This window comes from Pristis pectinata, chromosome 1 (assembly GCF_009764475.1).
Source record: "Pristis pectinata isolate sPriPec2 chromosome 1, sPriPec2.1.pri, whole genome shotgun sequence".
NCBI classification, from domain to species: domain Eukaryota; kingdom Metazoa; phylum Chordata; class Chondrichthyes; order Rhinopristiformes; family Pristidae; genus Pristis; species Pristis pectinata.
This window is the reverse complement of record NC_067405.1, coordinates 35,970,859-35,996,117: the sequence shown is the minus strand read 5'-3', so window position 1 is coordinate 35,996,117 and position 25,259 is coordinate 35,970,859.

Sequence of the window (25,259 nt, the reverse complement as noted above, 5' to 3'; positions counted from 1 at the left end):
TTATTATTTGTTTAGGAGACTCATTAAAATCTACTTTTGACAGTGAGGAAATGCCACTGGTTAGCTCTTCAACTAGGCATCACTAGTTAGGCTGGAAATATTAGCAAGAACATGAGAAGAAAACTCTTTATTACTGTCAGCACTCTTAAAATATAAACAAAATGTTATTTTACTACCCACTTCTGTTTCATCAGTTCAAATGTATTTTTAACAGACTTACAATGATGTGAAGAGCAAACAGTTTTGATTAAGCCTTAAGATAAAGGAAATTATTTCCCTCTGTGAATTACCTTGGTTAAAAAAAAGCTGTTTCACCATATATCCACTTGCATATGCCTCAGCAGCTGCAGAAGATACAGTTTCTTCCCCAAGGTAAACAGCATCATTCTGCACATGTAGACATTCATACATCTACTGATAACTCCATGGCACGTCTAAATAGGTAGGACTATTATGCCATCAATGTGCAAATCATATGCAACTCTTGCCAGAAAATAATTCAGGTCAATGCACACTTCCCAAGAGGAAACATGATGTTTTCATTCTGAAGCACTCAGATGTCACTGAGCTTTTTGAAGGAGAGAGAAGGATGGAAAGCTGATTCCTCTGAAACCAGGCTACATGATGCAACCACTGCTGATGACACTTCAGTACAATGTTGTAACCTAGCATAGGGCTGATAAAATAAGGCATGTAGATTAGATAAAGCTCTTAACTGGTCAAATATTTAGAGAACAGTAACAACATTTCTCATGCTTGGAATAGTCAGTGAGTGTCTTACTGAATAAAAACAGCTGAAACCTTTTGAATATCAGTTTAATGATGATACATTCTACCAAATCAGCCCAGCAAGCAATACCCTAGGATCCCATTGTCCAGTTCTTATGACTTTGACATATGAACACAACTCTTGAGAAAATAAATTAGCCAGCATCACAAATTTTGCAAGAAGAGATTCAATAACACTGGCAAATTATTTGCAAAGGGAAGTCAGACTCATTGCAAATTCACAAAATATTCCTTCCTGGTCCTCCATACATTTGACATGTTAACCATGGAGGAGTCTGGACACCTGCATTGGCATCCAATTGTCTGGATGCCAGTTTTGGAACTTTGGATCAAGCAAATGTAGCCCACAGACACATGGATACGCATGCAGAAGTAGGCTTTCAATGTACTCACGAGGCTTGCTTTATAGACGATACTTCAACCTCTCCATACTTGTGCACATGGCAATAAACTCAACTTGATTTGACAACTTTATGGGACTTGCCTGAGTGGAACACAGACAGTAGAAAGACCTTTCACCATGTAAGGCATATTCAGTTGCACCCAGAGATAAAAACAGGCCCACTATCAAATGCTCGTTGATCTACTGTGCACCACCTCATTTAAATGCCTAAACGTGTGACATTCACCAGGGTATGATGGTGGAGTGACAATTAAATTACCAGAGCAGTAATCCAGAAGCTTGGAGAGACTATCCAGAGATGTGAGTTCAAATCCCACCATGTTGCTCGACAATTTAAGTTCAGTTAATTAAGTGATATGAAATTTTACTAAAAAAATAGCCTCAGTACTGGTGATGATGAAACTATTAGATTTGGTTCACTAATGTCCTTCAGGAGAGGGAATCTGCTGCCCTTACACAGCCTGGCCTATTCATGACTACAGACCCCTGAACTCTAGTTGACTTTCAATTGCCCTCTGAAATGACTCATCAAGCTCTTCAGTTTTAACTGAATTACTACGGTAGTTCAAAGAAGTGGCTCACCACCAGCTTCTTCAGGGTAACTATTGATGGGCAATAAGTGAGCTTGCCAGTGATACTGGCATTGAGAAAAAAGTAATTGAAATAAATATACACCTAAAAATCAACCCCTGGATGATTACTGAGGCCTGCTCTTGCCCGTGAAATGTCCTATTTGACCTGTCCTAAATCTCTGCTCAAATGGAGTGTTGTAACACTGTAGTTTTGGTTTCAAAGAAGCTTTCATGAGTTTTAATTCCTCACTCACTAGATACCTCACTTAAGAATCTTCATAATGTGGATTGTATTGACTAATAATTTGAATTTCTTTTCAGAGACTGTCTTTTCCTCTTTTCTGCAGGCCCACATACCTGGAATTGTCAGTGTATTAGCATGCCAGCTTTGTAAAAAAAACTTGCCCACAGCTTGGATTTGATTATGGAAAATTCAGTTGCCAATTTATCACCAAATTTTGAATTTCTATGCCACTAAAACATAGCTGCCACTAAATGAGAGATTACTTTTACACTTCACAATAAGATAAAGCTATTATTATGGTGCAATTACAGTTTACTGCATTAGCAGTTAATGCACAGTGGACAAATAGCAAATTCCAATTTTAAAATAACTCAAAGCAAGAAAATTGAATAGCATAGCAATTTATGAATTATCTGGGATGACAATATCTCAGTTAAATACACACATTAAGAATATATATAGAGACATACAAAGAAATGCACATCTCTTTTCCTCAGTCACATTTAGCTAAAATCCTATTAAACAAATGCATTTTTGTTTAGATTTTAAGCTTAATATATTGCAAGGGAAATTACGCACCTACTTGGCTGTTGTAGGAAGTGGCTTAGATTTACTGCAAAAATATAACAAATTAAAATGAAAACGTTAATACAGTCTATCCAGACCTTGCATTTCTTTTGCACTTAAAATTATAGGCATCGGCTGAATTCTACTTAACTCTAAAAAGAATTGCACCCTCATTACTGCACCGATGTTTAAAAAAAAGAATATTCTGTTAATAAGTAATTGATCATCTTTATTTTTATCTAATTTCCCCTTACAAAATTCAGCTTCAAATATATAGCAAATCCTTTTTACAGATGTCACACAGAAGACTTGCATATTCTGAAAGCATAATAGAAGCTTAAAGTGTCTTTTAGGACTCAGAGGAGTTGAATGAATATCCATGAAAGCTTCTTCAAACTATTGAAAATCCAAACATTGTAGGGTTTTATCTTTACTAACGTTTACTCTCAATTATAGTTGTACAATCGTTTTTTTCTCAGGTTACATCTTTTCATGTTTACACTGCAAATCACAGCCAATTCCACTGACATCTGAATGTTTTATTCAGCAAATTAAAAACATTCAAATTACAAAAGTTAAAGCTAAAATACTTCAATGTAATATTTTATTCATTTGACATCTCTATTTTTGTGCATTAGGTATAAAATGACTATGACTCCTGCTCAGTTAAGTGCTGTTGGTCAATACTGGTTTGCAGTGAATGGTCTTCCAATTCAGAGTGACTCAGCACAAGCTAACCCCTATATCCCAGAAGCTTCCACTTTTAGCCTCTGGTAAGCATTATGTTAGCTACAATGCAAATGAGGTTGTAAAACGTGGTGACGGTAGTGCAGCAGTTAGTGTAATGCTATTACAGCGCCAGCGACCCGGGTTCAATTCCTGCCACTGTCTGTAAGGGTCGGTACATTCTCCCCGTGTCTGCGTGGGTTTCCTCCACATGCTCCAGTTTCCTCCCACATTCCAAAGATGTATGGGTTAGGAAATTGTGGGCATGCTATGTTGGCGCCGGAAGCATGGCGAAACTTGAGGGCTGCCCCCAAAACACTCTACATAAAAGATGCATTTCACTGTGTGTTTCGATGTACATGTGACTAATAAAGATAGATATCTTATCTTAATTTATCTTAATTTTAGAGCCGGACATCCAAAAGAAAGGAAAAAACTACAGATGCTTAAATTGGAAATAAAATGCTGGATATACTCAGAAGGACAGGCGTCATCTGTGGAAAAACAGATTAATTCTGCCTCTCCCTTCTGAGGTGCTGTCTGACCTGCTGAATATTTCCAGATTTTCTGTTTTTATTTCAACCAAAGTAGTTAATGCTTTATTACTCCCAAGAAGAACCAGATTGGAGTTAACATCATGCATCCAGTGCCTAATTAACTTGGTACCACTTACTGCCTGGATTCACAAGTTAAATCATTGTCAAACCAATCAAAGGGAAATTGTTGACCTAGGTGCTCAATTAGACCAACAAGTGTCACAGCCACTAGAGCAAGTCAAGGTATTTTGTGACGAGTTCCCTAATTCCTGATGCCCACAGCCTTGCTATATGTGTTCTTCTTAATTCATTCACAAGATGTGCACATTACAGACAATACCAACGATCATTGTTCATTCTAGTAACCCCTGAACTGAGGAGATAATTAAGATTCAACCACATTGATAGGTCTGGGGTCACATAGGCCTGACTGGGGAAGCACCACAGATTTCCTTCCCTGAAGAACAACATTTATTGCCCATTCTCAGTTACCCTGGAGAAGCTAGTTGTAAGCCACCTTCTTGAACTACTGTAGTAATTAGATTACAACTGAAGAGCTTGCTCGGCCATTGCAGAGGAGAATTAAGATTCAACCAGAGTTCAGGGGCATGGAGTCATGAATAGGCCAGGCTGATTAAGGTCAGCAGATTTCTACCTGAAGGACGTTAGTGAACTAGATCCAATCATTTCACCATTACTACTGAACCAGATGGATCTTAAACAACCATCTAATAGTTTCATGGTTATTATTACTGAGACCAATTTTTTAAAATTTAAATTCCAGACTTAATTCATTGGCTGCCATGGTAGGATTTATACTCATCTCTGGATCAATCACCAGAACTCTAGCTGCTAACTTAACCACTATGCTATCATACCTCAAATCTCACACCAAGATTGTTGGAGAATACCTTCCACCTGAACTGCAGTGATGCATCTTGAAGCTCAGAATCATCCAGTACAAATCAACCAGTCTAATTATCACTGCACTCAGCACCTTCAACACCAGTACAATGTGGCTGCATCAGCAATTACCTACACTGTCACAAACCACCAAGTTATCTATAGCAGCACCGTAAATAAACTCTTGCAACTCCAAGAAAGAGATGGGAACATTGCTCCTTCCACATTATCGTTCAAATCACAATTATTTACAAGCCCCTGGACTGGACGTCTACCACTGTTCCTTCATCGTTATTGGGAGAGTACTGCAGAAAATCCTTAGGGCAGTTCCAAACACAAACACCTTCATCTGGTTCATCAATGGTCTACAATTACTCAAGACTGTTCATGACTAATTGTAGAATTTTATTAGCAACTCATCACAAAATAAACCAGCCTAAGATCTATCATTCAAGCATGGGCTGATAATAGCAGGAAACATTTGCATTACATAACCCGGGCTGTGATGATGTTCCATAAGGCAGTCTAACAACTTATCCTTGGCATTCAATAGCACTGCCACCACTAAGTACTCCCAATATTCTGGAGCTTACCTTTGAACACAAGCTTACAACAACATAAATACATGGCTATATATCAGATGTTCAGGTGTATGTAAAGCCCTCTTCACTTGCCTAGATAAATGCAGCTCCAAGAACACTCAAGAAACTCTGGCCAATCCAGGATAAAGCATCTCATCTGATGGCACCTCCATAAATGGACAGTCACCATTGGTACACCCTAGTTACAGTGCATACTTATACACAAAATGCACAATAGTTACTCTAAAAGGGTAATGCACCTCCCAAACCTGTGACCTCTACCAACAAAGAGGGCAAATACAGCAGGCACATGAGAACACCATCACCTTCTGGTTCCCCTATAAGTCACACAACTTCCAGATTTGCTCCCTCACTGTCACTATGTCTATATCCAAGTCCAGCAGCACCATAAAGGTACATTCAGCAGAAGGCAAGCAGCAGTTTAAGATGGAGACTTACCACCACCTTCTCAAAAGCAACTATGGATGGGAATTAAAAGCCAGTTCAGATCTGTATTTCACAATTTTTACATATCCCTTTCCTTGCTTTTTCTCTCTGTAACTACCCTCATTAATTGATCAACCAGACAGCTTCGTAAATAACATATCACTGCATCAAAAGATCGCATCCTGTCAAAGATATTCCCCTTCCTCATCTATGCCTATCCAATCTTCTCTGCAACTTAAACCTCAGTTTCCCCTTTTCTTTCAGTTCTAATGAAGGGTCTTCAACCTAATATGTTAACCTGTTTCTCTTTCCAAAGGTGCTGACTGAGTGTTTTCAGCATTTTCTGTTTTTATTAAGGTACCGTAGCATGGCAGCTAAACTACCAGATTAGTATCCAAAGGTCTGGAGTATTGACATAGATCTATAAGTTTGACTCCCTCTGTGGCAAATTGGGAACATGCATTCAAGTAATGATGTGTCTGGAATTAGAATGTTTGTAACAGTAAAGGTGCCGAAGAATCAGCCGATTCTCATAAAAATCAAATTGGTACAGTATCTCCTTCAATAAATCAGGTCTGCCACCCTTACCTGGTCTGGCCTGTTCTGTGCAAGAGTAAAATTCAATATATTGACCGCTGATTACACACAAGCCTCCAATAGATAGATGTGCAGTGGAAAATCTATTTGTAGCATACATAAGACCGAGTGAACCTAGCAGACTGCAAGCCCACTAATTTTCATGGTAATAAATAATAATACTATTTTCCAAAGTAATTTAATTGAAATAATATTTTTCTATTTCATGCAGCCGTATCTGATGGAGCTTTTCTGAAGGTGGTAAATGGTTTTTTGCTTCTTCTCGTTACTACCATCAGGGGAGGAGGTACAGGAGCCTGAAGACCCACACACAACGTTTCAGGAACAGCTTCTTCCCCTCCACCATCACATTTCTGAATGGTCCATGAACCCATGAACTCTACCTCATTATTCCTCTTTTGCACTATTTTATTATTTTTTGGTAACTTACAGTCATTTTTATGACTTGCACTGTACTGCTGCCGCAAAAAAACAAATTTCATGACATATATCAGTGATAATAAATCTGATTCTGATTCTTTTGGATATGCTGAGCTGCATGTAACCCATCATCTTTCCATAGGCAGGGAAACAAGGAGAACAGATTGGTTATTTTTAAACCACAAGTGGTCCCACAGCACTTGGACTTGTGACATTTCATGACACAGGTTTCAACCTCCCATAAAGAAATGTCACAAGTCAGGATAAAGTTTATGCTGCTTTTTATTTCAACAAGGAGCTCTCCTGAGCTCTCCATTGTGCTTAAAAGTCCTATATGGGATCTTCAAATGAAACTATTGCAAAATCCTAAATTCCAAGTAGGCAGGTGCGGACGTTTGAAATGGGATGATTGTTTCTGATGGAATGATGTCATTAGTACATGGTATTATACATCATCTGGGGAAATTACTTTTAGAGGCACAGCAGGTTAAAGTAATTGTAAATTATGGTATATTATGATTTTTGAAGCTAATTTTTGCCAGTAATCCTTGCTTCATGAACTTCTGCACAAAATGTTAAAATCAATACTTAAACTGATTATTTATAAAGTCTATCATTGTGTTGTATTATGTGGAAATATTCTTATGGCTGAGTACCTTCAAGGTACCTACAAGTAGGAGAGAATGTAGATAAAACATTGGAAACAGGTTTAAGTCATTTATGCAAGTGATCAGAGACCTAAAAGATTAAATTTAACCTGAGAAACATAAAATATTGGATATTGACTCAAAATCATGAGTGACATAAAAATGCAATCATCTGTAATTTTGAAAAGTCTAAAGACTTAATTTAAAGTGAGCAATGAAGAGGGATTAAAGAAATTTCAACTTTTGAAATTAGTGACAATCATTTTAAAAGGGGTATATTTTGGATATATACTTCATATGTAGAGAAGATAAATGCATAATGTGACTTCAAGCTCAGTAAGACAAGAGGAAATGCATTTGCAAAAAGAGGATTTAAATGCAAGAAAACAAATATAAACCCAAAGTAACAATAACAAAATCTTTCCCAAAATACAACTGGATACATGCTGGGTGTGACCAGAAAACTGGTAGGTGTTTTTTGTATGAGCTGATTCTTGATTTTTTTTTCCTCTTTGATATTTTCCTATTGGCATAATCAAAAAAACTGTATATAATCAGATGGAAGTTTATGAATTCAATTTTCTACACTATGACTCACTAATATGATCCATGCCATCTGAGAAAGGTGTTACATAAAAATAAGAATACATGTCAGTCATGTTCATTTTTATTTGCAGGTATCCTGATGAACACTCACGGTCTGTTGACAGATCTCACAACAAGTCATCAGTGTTCCCTTCTCAGCTTGGTAGAACATGTAAAGGGGTTGAACAAACAGAAAAGAAAATAACAAATCATCAAAAAATGTGTAATAAGAAGTTAAATATGTTATATTTGCATAGCACTGTCCAGATATTGGTAATATAAAATGAATAATTACACATTCAAATATGGTAAGTTAAGATACATTTGGAAGCCTTAGAAAGTAAGAGCTGTTTCACTTGTGGAAAGAAACATTTAAACACACCACCTCTGGCCAGCATTTTTCACTTAAAGAAAAATGACATTCTGCCATTAAATGAGTGGCAGTGATAAATAATAACTGTGTTTTGCCATAGATTCATCTTATAAAACTTGCAACTCCCATAGCTCTGCAGCCCTGCAGCTCAGCAAGATTTAGGCTGGTCCAACCTGACAGAAAACAGATCTAAAAAGAACAAAACAAAAAGAAAATGCAGAATAACCTTGAAAATGTGTGTTTAGCCAGAATTGCTTTCCTAAGTCTGCAGTGTACACTCAACAAAATCTTAGCAATTTTTATTTACAGTAGACAATGAGATTTAAATTGATTTTAAAAGTAAAGAATGTTAATGACATTAAACACAGGTTGTAAAATTCTGCTAGCAATTTGCTGATGATTTTTCGTGACCTACTTCAATTTATACTAAACAGAAGAGGCTAATTAACCTCTGTGGACTTCAATAGCTTTTTGCACTAGAAATAAACAGTTGTGATATTTATTCAGGGCAGCATGAAATGTTATTGTCACTCTATGTTTACCGAGTTATACCTAATAAAATGAGTATTGGACACAGTTATCATTTAAATTTAAAACTGTTCTACTAAGGTATTTTTTCTTAACAAAAAATAATTGTCAACAACTTGCCTTCCTACCTTTTCTTATTTGTTGCAATCTTTGAGTATGATTCCTTAAAAGCAAATAACTACCTTAAGTGTAAATGAACAGAAAAAAAAGCAAACATTGTTCTAATCTAAGTAACTTATATATGATTGATAAAGTTATCCTTTTTCTAAGCCCCATTTTGCTTTATGAAATCAGACAAGTGGAGACAAACATAATTTTTCATTAACTGTTTTATATCTGCAAAGAAGATCTAATATGGACTAAAGTGTTGAGAAGTCAAAAAAAGTTTTATATATTTTGCTCAATAAAACAGACTTAGATCGTCATTTTTGTTTGTTTCTAAAGAATATGGTTCCATTGTATAATAACTGCATTGCCAAAATTAATCAAGTGGGTCTTGGTTACTACCTGTGTCAAGGTTTATATAAACATAAACAAAGAATTTTCTCTCTATCCTTCACCAAACTGAGCAAGTGCAAATTGTCAGCTTGTCACACACCACACCTGATTTTTTTTATTGAAGCCAATGGCTTGCTGATTCATTATTAGTCATTTAGCAATTCACTGTTGAATAATTTTGCCCCCATCATGTTAAGATAAATATAAATGCAGATATACTTTTCTGATTTTAAACTGCAGATTATTTTCTTTCTGTGTTTGGTCCAGGGCATCAGTCACCATTCCCTAGCAAGAAGAGAGAAGTGATCTGCTACACAACTCTATAAGCAGCTTGAGAGCAACCTGAAGTGACTCAAATGATTATTTCCCCTCCTTCCCTAAGGAGTTTTTACTTGCTGTGTTCCCCAGATGATCAAACAAAAGTCAAGAACTATTGGTGGGGGAAATCATCGTCCTATCATTTTGATTCAGAGTGAACTGAAACACCACTCGCAACCTCCCCCCCCCCCACCCAAAGCAACCAACAAAATATTTAAATTTCAAATAAAAAAGCATAATGGATTGTATCTTTAGAACACACTCAAACTATAAATTGAGAATTCAATTTACTATATAAAAATAAATTTTGATCATTATCTTATTACCTTTGTAGGAGTGATTAGATTACATTTAGGTTGCACACCACAATCATGGTTAAAAAATACTTTAAAAATATTTTTTTACAAATGTAAACCTTACAAAAATGAGAAATTTCACAGGAATACTGTAGGCATTCCTTGCTGTGGAACATAAGAATTTTTCTGTGTTTAAACTGCCCCCTACTGTCCAATAGACATAAAGAACAAAATGGGATAGTAGTGATAATTTAAAGAAAACACTCCAAATGTACATGTTGATATCTGAATTTAAATTTTCAAAATACCTCCACATTTATGTGTACTCTAAAATGGGAAAAGGCGATTTACCACATATTTCAAATACTAGACCTGCCAGGCTTCAGACATTTTAGCTCTCTGTGCAATTACCCACTTACTCAAGTCAGAATGACTTCTCGCAATTCTCAGTCAAATTCCTGGATGGACCGTGCTGTTAAAAAAATTGTTCGCCTGGTCTGATTTATATCGCTTACCTTGTCCTTTTGTTTTTCTGATCATCATACAACGTTCACGAAGTAATATTAAAGGCTTTTTCCCATGTTTCTTACAAAGGATAATTATATAGTGGGGCAATACATAGACATAAATTGGAAATAAATGAAGAAGACCTTTTATAAAATATTCATTTATATAATGAATACATAAAATACAAAATTATTTAACGTTTAACTCTCAGCTTTATCTTGCAGTGAAAGATTAATTATAATCCAAACTGTGTAAAATAAATTTCTAGAGCAGCAAAAGAAATTCCAACAGCGCACAGAGATCAATAAGATTTAATTTTAACATCTCAAGAGCTTATATGTACAAAAGAAAGCAATGACAAAGTAAGAAATAGTATATTGCCCACTTAGTTATTACTTGTAGAAGTCCAGTATTGTGAATATTTTGCATTATAAATTTTATCTTTTATCATTTATTTTCTGCATGAATAAATACTGGAGAACTTTTATTTTTCATCCTCACGTCAGAGGGTTTCTCTGAACTCAAATATGTAGAAGGTTCATTGCCTCTTCCTTAGTTAAATGCTGCTGACCAACAAAGCTATTAGTTAAATAGATAATTACTTTTTTAGCTTTATAATTTAATTGCATCAGTAAAGAGGATTTATAATGCATTTTAATTATTTGTACCAGGTGACCCTTGTAAAAGGTTTTACAGTGGAGCCTCTATAATTAGCTTGTCATAGACCAGTTTGACTATTGCCTTGTTGTCCTTTTCATGGTTAGTCACTACATGACTAGCATTCTAAAAACTGTGTATAATAGACTCTGCAACAGTTTTTAAAAAAGCTAAAAATGTGTGCATAACTGACAAATATACTACAGCCATCCTAATTTGCGATGGTTATGCTTGGCATGATGTGGGAGACTCCCCAGGGTTTTGTGAAGTCGTCCCACTCCAGGATTTCAAATGGATCTCAGACCCTAAATGGTTGAAGAGAGAGCTCTTTCCCTAGGGTAGATAATTAGCTTACGCTACAGCACACCACCTGATCTAATTCCATTTGCTTTTTGTTTACTAGAAAAAAATACAAAGACCCAAATTAAAAATCTTCTAAAATATCTAAATAAGGCATCAATTCAGTGAGTTTATAAAAATATTCAAAGTAAATTGCACTTACACATTAAAGTACTGTTGACAAACCATTAAGGATGTGAACCATTGTATATTACTAAGTGACAATCTATTAAAAATTGGTTAAGGCAGATAGAGCAAATTATATTACTGTTGGTCTTTAATGTCTATATGCTTCATGTGTTTTCACTGTATATTACTTTTATCTCTGTGGTTTTTAATGGAAAGCAATTTGGTAAAGAAGCAATTTTCATTTACTTATATTATGCAATTATGAAACAAATTAACCTTACTGGTCTTAATTATGTTTAGTTCCATATGGCTGATCAAGCAATTTATATGCTATTACACTTTAGAAATTAACAACCTTGTTATAATTTTCAGAGGAACATGTATTGTCTTTTAATAGGTGCATCACTGGATGAAAGATAGACCAGAATACAAAACATGTGTTAGGAGTTTATTAGCAAGGAACATAAATACCCAGTATTTCATTTAGATAAAAAATCAGTGTAATATTCCTGATTGCTGAATTTCCCAATTATTATTGCTATGAAATATGCAAAGAAGATAATATATGTAGGTTTCAACAGCAACTAATGGCAAAAAGCCTCAACTAGAACAAGGACAGAAAGCAGGCTAACTGTGTACAGATGGAATCTGAGGCAAAATCCAATGTCACTACTCATTTTTACAGCTCGTGCCCATATTCCAGCAATGTGTACTTTTGGGTACAGTCCCTCTATCAAGGTGGCATGTTACAGGGATTCGATCTTTTATTGGCTCTCTGAGCCACAGGAAAGTTAAATTACTTCCCTCTCACCATGCCCAATGTAGATATTTAACAGAAAATTTTACCCTACTGGAAAGGTAGTTCACCAAGCAAGTCTTAAAAGCCACAAAAATAAATACAATGAGACAGTATGATAAAATCTTAATACTTGTTGCATTTATGTAAATTAAGTGCCGGACCTCCATTTTATCAGGCATGAGGCTAATTTGCATACCCTGGTTATCATACTGTGACAAATCTGTATGGGTCTAAATAACTCCCATTCCAGTCTACAATATGAGCAAGACTGCCATAATATGATTTAAGGCCTAATTAGTTTACTATCTCAAAAATAGGGCAATGTTCCCCATATGTAGGTCCATTATTAAAGATGCATTGTGCGTGAAATTGGTGTTCACGTGCAGTAAAACATGGACATTTTACATATCTTTTCAGGTGAAATCATTGCCACTTTTTTAGCCTTCTTCTCAGCTACTTTGTATTTCCTTTTCAGATTGTTAATGTCCCTAGAGTTGTCAGCCAGTTTATTAGTGTCCAGCTAAGGCTAGACTTGTGGTTATTTTTGTTGGCACAATTGCAAAACAGCATTTATTTATTTTCTCTCTCTAGTTCCCCAAGATATCAGGAGTAAGCCACATATAAGCAATGCCGGTTGAGACTTCCTTCTCTGCAGGTCTTTATTGAATCAGTTGGACCTGACAACAATCTAGCATTCTTCTTCTGGTGATGTTGCCAAATGCAGTGACCCAGAATTTGGCGTCAACTGTAAAGCAACAATACTTTCCACTGGCAATGAAATAAGCTTCCCTCATAGACCTAGTGATCTCCAAGTTCAGAATTTCACCTCTTCTGAATCCAAGTGCTGTCAGCTATCAGTTGAAACCGCAAACTTCCAGTAGCAATGATGTCATCAAGCTGAACAGGAAGCCAATCACGCTGAAGAATTCTCACAGACAAGCAAACAGAGTCAAATGTTAATCAACATATTATGCACGGTGCTAAAAAGTGAGAAATATCTTTATAACTTAATTAGAATCTGAATAATCATCAATAATTTTACAAAACTTCTTTTAACATCGGCATCCGTCGGGATAGAAACGCATTCTGTTGCATGCACTAATTACACGATGCAGTAACACAGATACTTTAAATTTCAATTCTGATATATAGTTCCAATCACTTCAATGAAACCAAATTTCAGAAGCATAGTTCAAAGTGCAGACATTGCTATCTCATGTTTTTAGAGCATGCAAAAGAGGACAATTATTGTTATATTTTCAAATACTCATGCCATGAAATTATAATACCTATACAAAAAAACTTTTTTTTAGGGCCAGATCATTTGCTAAGCAGCACTTATGGCTCAGCATGCCATTAAAAGCAAAATCACTTCAGCCTCAGGTAAGTAGATGTTAAGATTTTCAGATTATTTTACAGAGGCAATAGTTTGCAGGAAACTTATTTTATCAAGTTTAAGTCATTTCATTTTGATCACAGGATTGTTGACAACAACTCTAGGATTTCCACATTATCCAAATGTGCAAAAATGTGGACGTTGTTACGAATTTCAAAGAGCAATTATGGCAAATACCAGCAGCTTTACCACTATCTTTAACATGGTATCCTTACCGTTGAATTTAATTTTACACTTGGCTTTGATCAATTTTGAACACACCACCATAACCATTAGATACTGGAGAAGGAGCAGAAGCGGCATACCAGACAAGTCTGCTGATAGTTAATTGCTAAGAACTCATCTGCTCCTTTCAGAAGTTTTCTGTGCCAACTATGATTCATGAAAGAATTCAACCTTGAACTTTGTGCATTGCTGCATCTTTCTTCATATTGAATACAAGTTACTATCAATGGATTTGGATGCATTTTTGCAGATGGTTTTACCATATTTTACGTGGAAAATGACCAGGTGCAACAACAAGTTCTTCATTGTTACCTTGTGGCAAATTACCAGGAGTGCAAGGCACTACTTACAGCATTCATAACCATACATGCTTCCAGCTCCCTATCAGTGAATAAAGGGGATTACAGTTCAGCAGGTGGCTATTATGAATGCAACAGAATCATGCACTTCCTTCCTGGCAACCTCAATGATCCATTCATCGTATACTAATCATTGGCATCATTCTTATCACAGTAGGCCACCAAAACTCTCTGTACCTCCCATAGGCAACTGGATCCTCGACTTCCTTATCAGGAGACTACAGTCAGTTGAGTGGCATCACAAGAACAAACTTGCACTCAACATCAGCAAGACCAAGGAGTTGATTGTGGACTTCAGAAAGGGGAAGTCGGGCAAACACTCACCAGTTCCTCATTGAGGGGTCAGCGGTGGAAAGGATGAGCAGCTTCAAGTTCCTGGATGTCAACATCTCAGAAGATCTATCTTGGGCCTAACTCATTGATGCAACTACAAAGGCGGAATGCCAACGGTTCTATTTCACTAGAAGTTTGAGGAGATTTGGTATGTCACCAAAGACTCTTACAAATTTCTACAGCTGTATGGTGGAGAGCATTCTGACTGGTTGCATCACCGACTGGTATGGATGCTCCAACGTGCAGGATCAAAAGAGGCTGCAGAGGGTTGTAGACTTAGCCAGCTCCATCATGGGCACAACCCTTTCCGCCATCAAGGACATCTTCAAGAAGCGGGGTCTCACAAAAGTGGCATCCATCATTAAGGACCCTAACCATCCGGGATATGCCCTCTTCTCGTTATTACCATCGGGGTGGAGGTACAGGAACCTGAAGACCTACACTCAATGTTTTAGGAACAGCTTCTTCTCCTCCACCGTCAGATTTCTGAATGGTCCATGAACCCATGAACTCTACCTCACTATTCCTCTTTTGCACCTTTTTTTTTGCTAACTTTTAATCATTTTTATGTCTTGCACTGTACTCCCGCCACAAAACAACAAATTTCACAACATAAGTCAGTGATAATAAACCTGATTCTGATCCCAGATTGCTTTTAGAGAATCAAAAATATGCTCTGCAGTTTACATTCTTGACATCAACATATTTTGTGAGGACTAGAATTACAGCAAGATGGACTGTGGCCATCAGAGTTATAGCAGAGCAAACTAAACATGAAATTCTGATGTCTAGAACATTTAGGGAGAATGCTGCAGTACAACCCTACCTAATCCCTCACAAATTGTCAGCACTTAATATGTTCTAGTTGCAGAGCAAACTGACAATGGAGCAGAAGGAGCAATAATACCAACAAGCATGAGAAAAGTTCAAATACAGAATGCCTGGTGCTGATCAAATGCTGGAACACAGGAACAAAGAAAAATCAGAGCAGGAGTAGGCCATCTCTCCTCCAAGCCCGTCCTGCCATTCAACATATTCATGAGCTGATCTGCCCCAGGCTTCAACCCCTTTCCTATCCCAGTTTCCCATAGCCGTGAATTCCCTGATCTTTCAAAAAAATATCCCTTTAAGTACCTTGTAGGTAATTAAATATCTTGTAATAGGACAACTTTCTCATCCCATGAACTTGCCTAGTGAATCTTTGTGGACTGACTCCAATGCTATTAAATAAGGTGACCAAAACTGTACACAGTACTCCAGGTGTGGCCTCACCAACACTATGCACAATTGTCATGGCAGATAAACCCAGTCCCAGCGGAACAGCTCCTCCCTCTTTCCCAGTACTTGTTCCAATGCTCCATAAACTGGAACCCATTTCTCCCACATCAACCTTTGAGCCATGTATTTAGTTCTCTAATATCAGTTCCACATGGTTCAGATAGTAATCCAGAGATGTTCACCCTTGTGACTCTGCTTTTCAATTTTGCCTGAAGCTGTTCATTATCCCTCGACTGAACCTCCTAGTACTACCTATGTCCATGTAGGCATTAATGACAATGATAGCTGGATACTCCCCCTCCCAAACAAAGCTGTTCTCCAGCCCAGAGGCAATATCCTTAACCCCCACACCATTTAGGCAACATAATCTTCAGGATTCTGTCTCTGCAGAGAACAGTATTAATTCTCTTAACCATATGCTCCCTGGTAATTATGACATTTCTTTTTTTCCCTTTGACTTGAATGGTTCCCTGTGCTGTGGTGCATGGACAGTTTGCACATCCTTCCTGCAGTCCCCACCCTCATCCAAACGGGGAACAAGAACCTCATACCTGTTGCACAAGGGTAAGGGATAAAGTTCCTCCCAAAATATTCTCTGGATCATGCAACCTTTCTCTCTTGCAGTCACACCTTGAGTCGAAGTTCCCTGAACAGCCAACAGATATGGTCATGAACCAGTTCCCACATGTTGCAACCATAACACATTCCCTGCCCAACCATCTCTGATCTATATAATTCATTAGCTGAACTAATTCATTCGTTTGGATTGGATTGAATTGTTTTCAACATGCACTCCTTTGTTATACTCTGATTTAAATCTCTTGGCCATTCAGAAGAGACTGAAGGAGGAATTATGTTTGGAAGAAATACCCGCCAATCACCTACACGCTGTCCTGTAATATCACACTCTGGGACCGGCAACCAGGAACAAACTTTGACCAGGTCTGGGTCTCCCAGTTAACCTGAACTGTGCTCCCTTTCTTGGACATTCCTCTGAAGTCTTGGGCTTCCCATTCTTTTAAACTCGGCTCCACTCTGCTAAGCCTACTGCAGGCATCCAACGCAACCTACGCGGCCAAAGAGTTTCAAATATCTGGTTAATCATTACGTTTATTAAAACTTTCCCTGCATTGACCCAGCTGTACCTACTATGTCTCATTCTCTGGTGCAACCTGATTGGCCTCACACTGATAGAACTTTCAAGATATATTTAGCGCAATAGTTATTAAACCTACCAGTAGTTACGATGGGCATGTTAACCTCAGTGCCACTTTCTTCGAATGTTCAACCGGGAACAAACATGTGGATGCCTGTTGATTGCCAGTAATCATGACTAGAGATGAAGGTGACTCACTCCCTCACTGATATTGATGTACTGGCAGTCATTTGAGTTTGATATCAGAGAGGATAGGAACATCTGTGGCCCAGAGTACCATCTCCATTAACTGCTATCATTCCCTCCTGCTGTGCCATTTTTCAGAGCAGATATAGATCTCTGTGAAAACACTGAGCCAGTTTAAGCTCTGCATTATGGCTCTTCCAATCTGACTCCCCACTGCAGTGATTCAACAGCAAACAAACTACCATAGATTGGTGTTCGAGCTCATCATAGTCTGCATTCATGCAATTATGTTTAACACCCGAGCCAAAAAAAAATTCCAGTGCAGAGGCGTTAAGTGACCATCTTCTGTATGGTGTCCAGCAGCTCAGTTACACAGCAGTTTGCTGTGCTGCATAAACTGTACAGGTTATCCAACAGCCTTTCTCCATGAAATACTGACTTTGAGCTATCCAATAAGTTTTTGCTAGAATTTGTGATGTCATAATACCTATGGATAACAACTAAAAGAGGCTTTGAACCAACATTTATGACGATAGGTTCTGCCTATCGCAATTCCAGCTGCTCTTTTTCCTCCTCACATAAAAAAAATTGAAAATAACTACTAATTTTTCTTCCCACAACTTGCTACCCAGATCGGCTCTGCAAGTTCTATTGCCAACAACTGCAGAAAGTGAATGTTGTCATGTCCTAAGCCAAGGTTGTACAGTTAGTTAAGACCTCTTCCTGGGTATCTGCAGGATCAAAAGAATCTACTTTAAAATATTTGTAGCAATACATCTTTGAAACATAGTTCTATGTGTCAAGAAATACAACATGTTGCAAAAACATTGCCCCAGTGTAGAAAGATAAAGTAATAATAAATAAAAAATAAAGAGGAGCAGTGATAGGTTTGGTTTTGTTCTTTAACTGTAGCTTCCATTACTCTGATAACTGCTTCCTCACCCATAATCTCAATGGCCTCTTTCACACAATGTAAAGCTTTAGTAACGCATTGCCTTGCTGCCTCCTGTTACATGCAGACTTGCCCTACAAGGAGATAGAAGCCACAAGTGCGGTCAAATTAAGTGAATAAGCACTCTTTGTCAATCATTTTGAATGAGCACTCAACAAAGGAACCTCAAGAAGTAAAAGGGATGACCATAAGGGGGTCTGGTAGTAGTCTTCTTTGCAACAATGGAGATCTCCATTTAGGTAAGTATTTTCTTCTGCATGTCATCTATCGCCCACAATTCAAGTGGTTAGGCTGCATGTCAACTTGGTCCAAGTGCAGCTGACCTGGTGCCCTTCAGATCACTCGCCCACTTCCCAATAATGCCTATAATCTCTTGTTTGGCTCCCCATGAACAAAAACAACAAGGTAAGGTCTTCATTCAAGGACCACCCAACAAAAAGAAAATAAGTGTAAAGCTAACTGGTTCAAGAGAAACTGAACGTAAATGAAACAAGAGAGCTACAGAAAGGTCAAGACCTTAACAGCTACAGGATAGACAGAAGAATGCAAAGAAAATAAGATAAACTGTGTCCAGCAATATAAAGGGAAACATTTCATTAATTCTCACAAACTCAATTAAATATCCCACTGGGTGACAATTAAGTTCTATCCAGGGTGCTGAAGATGAATTGCTTGGGAAAAATATTAACATGGAGGTAACCAGCTAATCTCTTTTCATTTAGAACCATCACAGCTAATAGAAGAAAGAAATATTTCATTCCAGAAAGATCAGATGGATATGAAGCTGAATCATGAAAGGAAAATTGAAAGGGCATTATTTTTAACTTTAGCTTGTCATTGGGATTGCACATTAGACACTTGGTTGAGAGTTGACCGCAATTTATCGACACAATGAAAATTGTTGGACAATTATGCACATTATATATCCAACCTGGCATAGTACTACCTAGAGATTGTGTTTCATGTTCTTTTGGTGTGCTAAACAATTGTTACTTACAGAGCTAATGCCCACTTAGATCTCCCCAAAAAAAAGACCAAATTAGGCAAAATTCCATAAAGAGCAGTCCTATAGTGGTTGGCACCAGATTCTTACTCTAAAATAGGTCCTGCTCAGTTCCTATCAGTACCTTTATGCAGAGCTCCATTAAGTGAGTCATGGCAGCCACAATACAGCTGCAGAAAAGGCTGATATGGAAGTGTGGGGGTGGGGGAGCACGAGGGAGAGAGAACAACTGAATTGTGCAGAAAAATACAAATTGGTCCAATTTATATGCCTCTGTGTCTAGCAAGTGAGAACACCGAGCTGCAGTGCAATGATCTGACCCGATCAACTCCCATGCCATGTAGCCACAAGCCAGTGAAAGGCACAAACTGATCAAAGGGCCAGAAATCGCAGCATGCAGTTCATAATTGATTTTTAAAAATAGGCTGTGATCAGTGAAGGGAGTACCATTGATTAATCCTCCATAGTGCTGACCATAAGAGACTGAGACTGGGCGATGCTGTTTGTAAGATGTCGATGTGATGGTGCAAACCCTTTAATTGCCATCTCACTCCTGAACCTGTATAATATGACCCTAGGTTTTTTTTGGAGTGAACGGTGAATATTGTAGGTTCCCTTCCCCCAGCCCCACCAAAGCTCCAGTAATTTTGCTGGCGGCGGAGGTAATGTGTTCTACGTGACCTGTGATATCATTAGGAGGTGCATGGCCAATACCAGGTAAGCATCAGCCAGACAAAGGGACAAAGGGGAATCATGCATAGATGGGCACTAAATGTCTCAAAAGTTATCACTAGCATAATCAAACATCAATTATATGTTTTTACATCATGATTTTTGCATAAAAATACAAAAATCGTCCAATTTCTAGGCCTGTATGTCTGGTAAGTGAGTCCACTCAGCTGCAGTGCAAATCCTTAATTATCCACATAGCATTTTTATCTTAGTCCATTATTGCCAGTCTATTTATGATTCCCATAAAGGTCTTTCATAATTTTGCCCCAAATGTTACTTGAAAGCATCAACATCATATTTAACTAGAAATTCAAACTGTATCTTTTCACACAGGATTCATTATAATTTTGGGGTCCCACTGACTATGTAGTGACCATACAAGCACAGTATTTCATTTAATGCTTCATCTCTTATGTACATCTGTTGCAAAGCTTCTAAAACATGACCCTCAAAAATACCAAACCTTTGGCTCTAAACCTTTGGGACAAAACAATAGTGATAACCATAGAAAATACTATTGAAAGCATGTTTGAAATAGCTTGGTTAGCTACCAATTAAATACCCGATCAATTAAATATTAATGATTCAGAAGCTGTTTAATTCATTTAATAGGTATCAGTGTGAAGGAATAGAAAACACAGAAATCAAATGTTCCATTTATTCCTCCTATAAATCTTGAAATGTTAAGCAGCCATTAGGAACCAACCTATTAAAGGCTCGCAATTATATTCCTGATGCAGGAGAAATGTTTTGTCCTGTATTGCTGAAGCAAACTGACCCAGTACAGAAGTCAGTGGCTGCCTCACAATTTGCACTTCAGTTCATTACAATAATTACACATGCAACTGTGCAAAAAGGCAGCTCATTGGACCAAACGGAATTTCTGGCCCTCAGGTCTAAACTAAAGCAGTGACTGTCTGTGTTTGCTAACAGATTTTTATTCATTATTCTGGTGCTACAAAATCAACTTCACTTATTTGTCAAGTCCAGCTATGGGAGAGGGAGAAAGTGAGGTGTTAGATATAAATAAATTGAAGAAATCCAATGCAGAAACACAAACTTGATGAATGGTACAGTAGCTGTCTTGCTGTTTCTGTAGTTATTTCAGATGGGTGTAAGAAAGGCTATCCATTTAACACTCTGTAGTACTCTCCTCACTGAACAACATTCATGTAGTAAGCAAACTCCCTGTGTTCATTGTCTACAAGAACCCAAGCCAGTTGAAAAAGAAACCAACATACAGTGCTGAATGGCTAAAATTAATATTGTTTATAGACATGCTTTATCTGTTACACTTGTGATTCACTCAATTAATCTTCCCCATCTACCAATCTGTCACCTTGAAGATATGGCCTTAACATGAATAGAGCTGGGGAAGGAGCGGGGGGTTGGCCTGCAGTCATGTTTCCTTCAGCAGGTGCCAAATAACTTCAGAGACTGATGATCATTTGTGTTTGGGCACAGAAAGAGAGGTCAGAAGCCTATGTATTGGGATGGAGGGAGGGGAACAAAGTGGGTAAAAATTGGAGATATCAGGTAGAGGTGATTAAATGGGTGATCAGAGTGTTCAGATCAGTGGGAAATTGTGGCAGGAGCTTTCGGTTATGAGGTAGAGACAGAAACTGGTAAACTGGATTTAGAAAGTAACCAGAAAGCCACCGCAGGGCACAACTGAATCAGCAGCTTGGTTTCCCCTTCCCACCAGCTAAAATGAAGATATGCTATTTCATTACAATAATTAAATAACTTCTAACCCGGTCTTTGGGAGCACATTGCTTGCTCATCCCTCTTTTCACTTCCACTAAAACTGGAAGTCAGCAAGTTGGAGATGCGTTGTTTTTTAATTTAAGATTTATAATATTCTTACATTCCAGTTGTCCCAAACCCATGCTTTTTGGTGTTTACTCAGAAAAAGTGTGCTGCAGCTTTAACAGTTTTTGTAGAAAAACCCAATAAAAATATTTTGTATTAATAAGTTCATGCAATCTGTCATTGAAAGATTCCTTTAAAATGAGGTTCAGGTTACCTTGCAGTTCAAGAAATAGCCCATGTTGATGCATTGATCCATAGAAAATGACCAACCAGGGGCTGGTCGATTGTATTACGTGAACGTTAGTTTATTCTGATGGATTGGTGCATCTTCATCAATAACTTTCAGATAAAACTGTTAGAACAATATTGTTATAACAATCATGCTGAACGGCAGTGTTTTCCTATCTGATTAATCCAGAGTCAGTCCAGTTTAATCAGGCATATGATCCAAGATGCAATTAACCTTATTTGCATCCATTGGAACATAAACTATGAGAAACTCTCCTTAATGGGTCTGGAAATGACAAACGTGACCATAGCTATAGCATACTATAGGCTGGCATTACTGGTAGTAATGGTTATCTACAGCCAGAAACGTAAGACTGCATCCTTGGAGAGTGCAATACTGACAAACATGGAAGAACACAAAGGGTAACGTCCCTCAGATCTACTTCATGCAGCACCACTTCACTTCCAGCTGTCAGAGGGGTGATAAATGTCCAAATTATGAATGTGAGCAGCTTGCAGGATAACTTGAAAGTGATGTATTCTTCTAACATTGCTATTCCTACCTTTCTCTCTATTGGAGAATAGGGAGATGATGGAGGGGTGGAGCTTGTGGCCAGTAATGAGGCATCAATCAAACAAATTGCACTGTTCTACGTGGTTACCAGTTTCTTAGGTGTTGACACTATTACGAGTGATGAGTATTCAACCACACACCTAACCTGAATAAATTAATGGTGGATAGCTCTTAATGATCAGGTGAGAAAACATTCATTGCATGTTTCCTCTCTATTACAGCAGCTAGGTTAGTATAATTGTTCCAGTTAAGCTTCTGGCTTAAACAAATAGCCTAGTGATTGATAAGAGTTAACCCGGCAGTGATGATGCCACTGGACATTATGGGAAGTAGGCTGTGTTACATTATGTGCAATATGGAAAATACTTGGCACTTACATTGTGTGAATTACTCATTGTTAGTTCAAGCCTGGATGTTATAGAGTTCCTGCCGTGTATTGGTATGAGCAGCTTCATTGCTGGAGGGGTAGTGAAAGAAGCCATACACTGTAAGTAGTCAGCAAAAAATTACATTACACATCTAATGATATGGGGAATGTCATTGATGAAACAGTTGGAAATTATTTCCCTAAGGAATTCCTGCACATAGGCCTTCAGGCTGTGATGATTGGCTGCTATGAAAACCATGGGATGAATTTCTGTTTGATATCCCATTGATGGCAGCAGGTATTTATATATTTTTGGGTAGTCTAATTATCCTTAAGTTGACATTTTGAGAAATAAGTAATGTCAACAAAAGTTGCAGTGATTATTTCTGATTAACATTCACTGCATTCTGATCAACATTAACAGTGGAATTTCAATATAAACTTTGGTTTTGTCTGGTGAATTCATTATCATTTGGTAATTTAGGAGTTAACAGAATCTAAACTCAGTAAAATTCTGTAATGATATTGCTGGTGTACCACAAAGGTCGAACTAGATCACCAGCAAATTTCCTTAACAATAAATTAACAAACAGCTTTGATTCATCTTTAAAGAAATTAAAATTGATTTTATTTCTTTTGTGAACTTTATCGGAGTGATTTCCTCAAGTGCAAGTCTAAAGAGCAAAGGAACTCTGACAGTGGGACCTCACAGCACACTCCACTCTTGTCCTCGACTGAGACCCAACCCTATATTATAACTTGGCAGAAAAAGGAAAACAATTTGGGAAGGTTTTTTTTAAACTTTTCCTTATCAAGAAAGTGGTTGTGTGAAAACCCATCTACAAAGGCCTCCATCAACTCCATGTAAGAGCATGGTTACTTTAGCTAGTTAAGGATGAAAAAGAATTCATGTAATAAAATAAATTTACATGTGAACTATTCCATTAAACAGTTATTTTCTCCATGAGATGGTAGTTCATCTACCCATGCTTCTATTTGCATTCTATTGCCTGGACTTTCATCCCTGGTCAATTACGCAACTGTGCTATTATTTAGTGATGTCTGTGTGCTATATTCAATGAAAATCATTCCATTGAGTTCAGATTATAATGTACTGATCCCAGTGTATAGATCATTTAGCACTTGCGAGGGGATGATTCCCAGGCATAAGTGTTTTCATCCTGCAGTTCACTGTGATACAATGGAGTCACATTGGTGATGTGAATAGAATAAATGTCAGGATGGAAGAGTACAACAACGTAAGCAATATCAAAATAACAAATTCAGTAATGTTGTCACAATCAGGCTCAATGACTCTCAGTAGCAATTGAAAGAAATATATCCCAAAATTTCCAATACCACTGGCAAAGTTTTAATATGAGACAAAGGCCTGAATTTTCCATTCAGCACTCTCTCATTTGGAGAAGTAAATGAGTGATTGTAATTAGCAAATTGAATCAAATTCCTTTAAATCAGATCTGTATGCAGAACACTAAAACAACACACAATATTCCAGATGTGGTTTCATTAAAACCCTGCATAGTTATAACAAGGCTTTCTATTTTTATATTTCAATTCCCTTTCAACAAAGGCCAATTATTTCATTTGCCTTCCTAATTATTTGCTCTTCCTGCATGCTAAATTTATGCTTATGTGAGGACACCCAGATTTTCCTGAAGACTGACATTTCGTGGTCTTAACAATTTAAATATTACTTTGATTCTCTATTTTTCCTACCAATGTGGATTAACCCACTTTAAACCTCAGTTGCCACATTTTTACTCACTTAGCCCATGTCCCTTTGCAAGATGTATAATTATTTGCAGCTTTCTTTTAGATCTATCTTTGAATTCGTTACAACTCCTTTCTTCCTTATAGGACAATTAACAAAATGCAAAGAACTACAGGTGCTAAAAGTAGAAACATACAGCTTGGAAACAGATCCTTTGGCCTATATAGCCTGCGCTGACCATCAAGCACCTACTTACAAAAATCCGATACTAATTCTCTTTTATCCTCCCTACATTCCCAACCCAACCGCCCACTCCCAGTACTACCAGTCACCTACATATCAGGGGCAATTTGCAGTGGTCAATTAACCCACCAATCAGCATTTCTTTTGAATGTTGGAGGAAAAGGGAGAACCTGGGGGAATCCCATGCGGACACAGCGAGAACCCGCAAACTCCACACAGGCA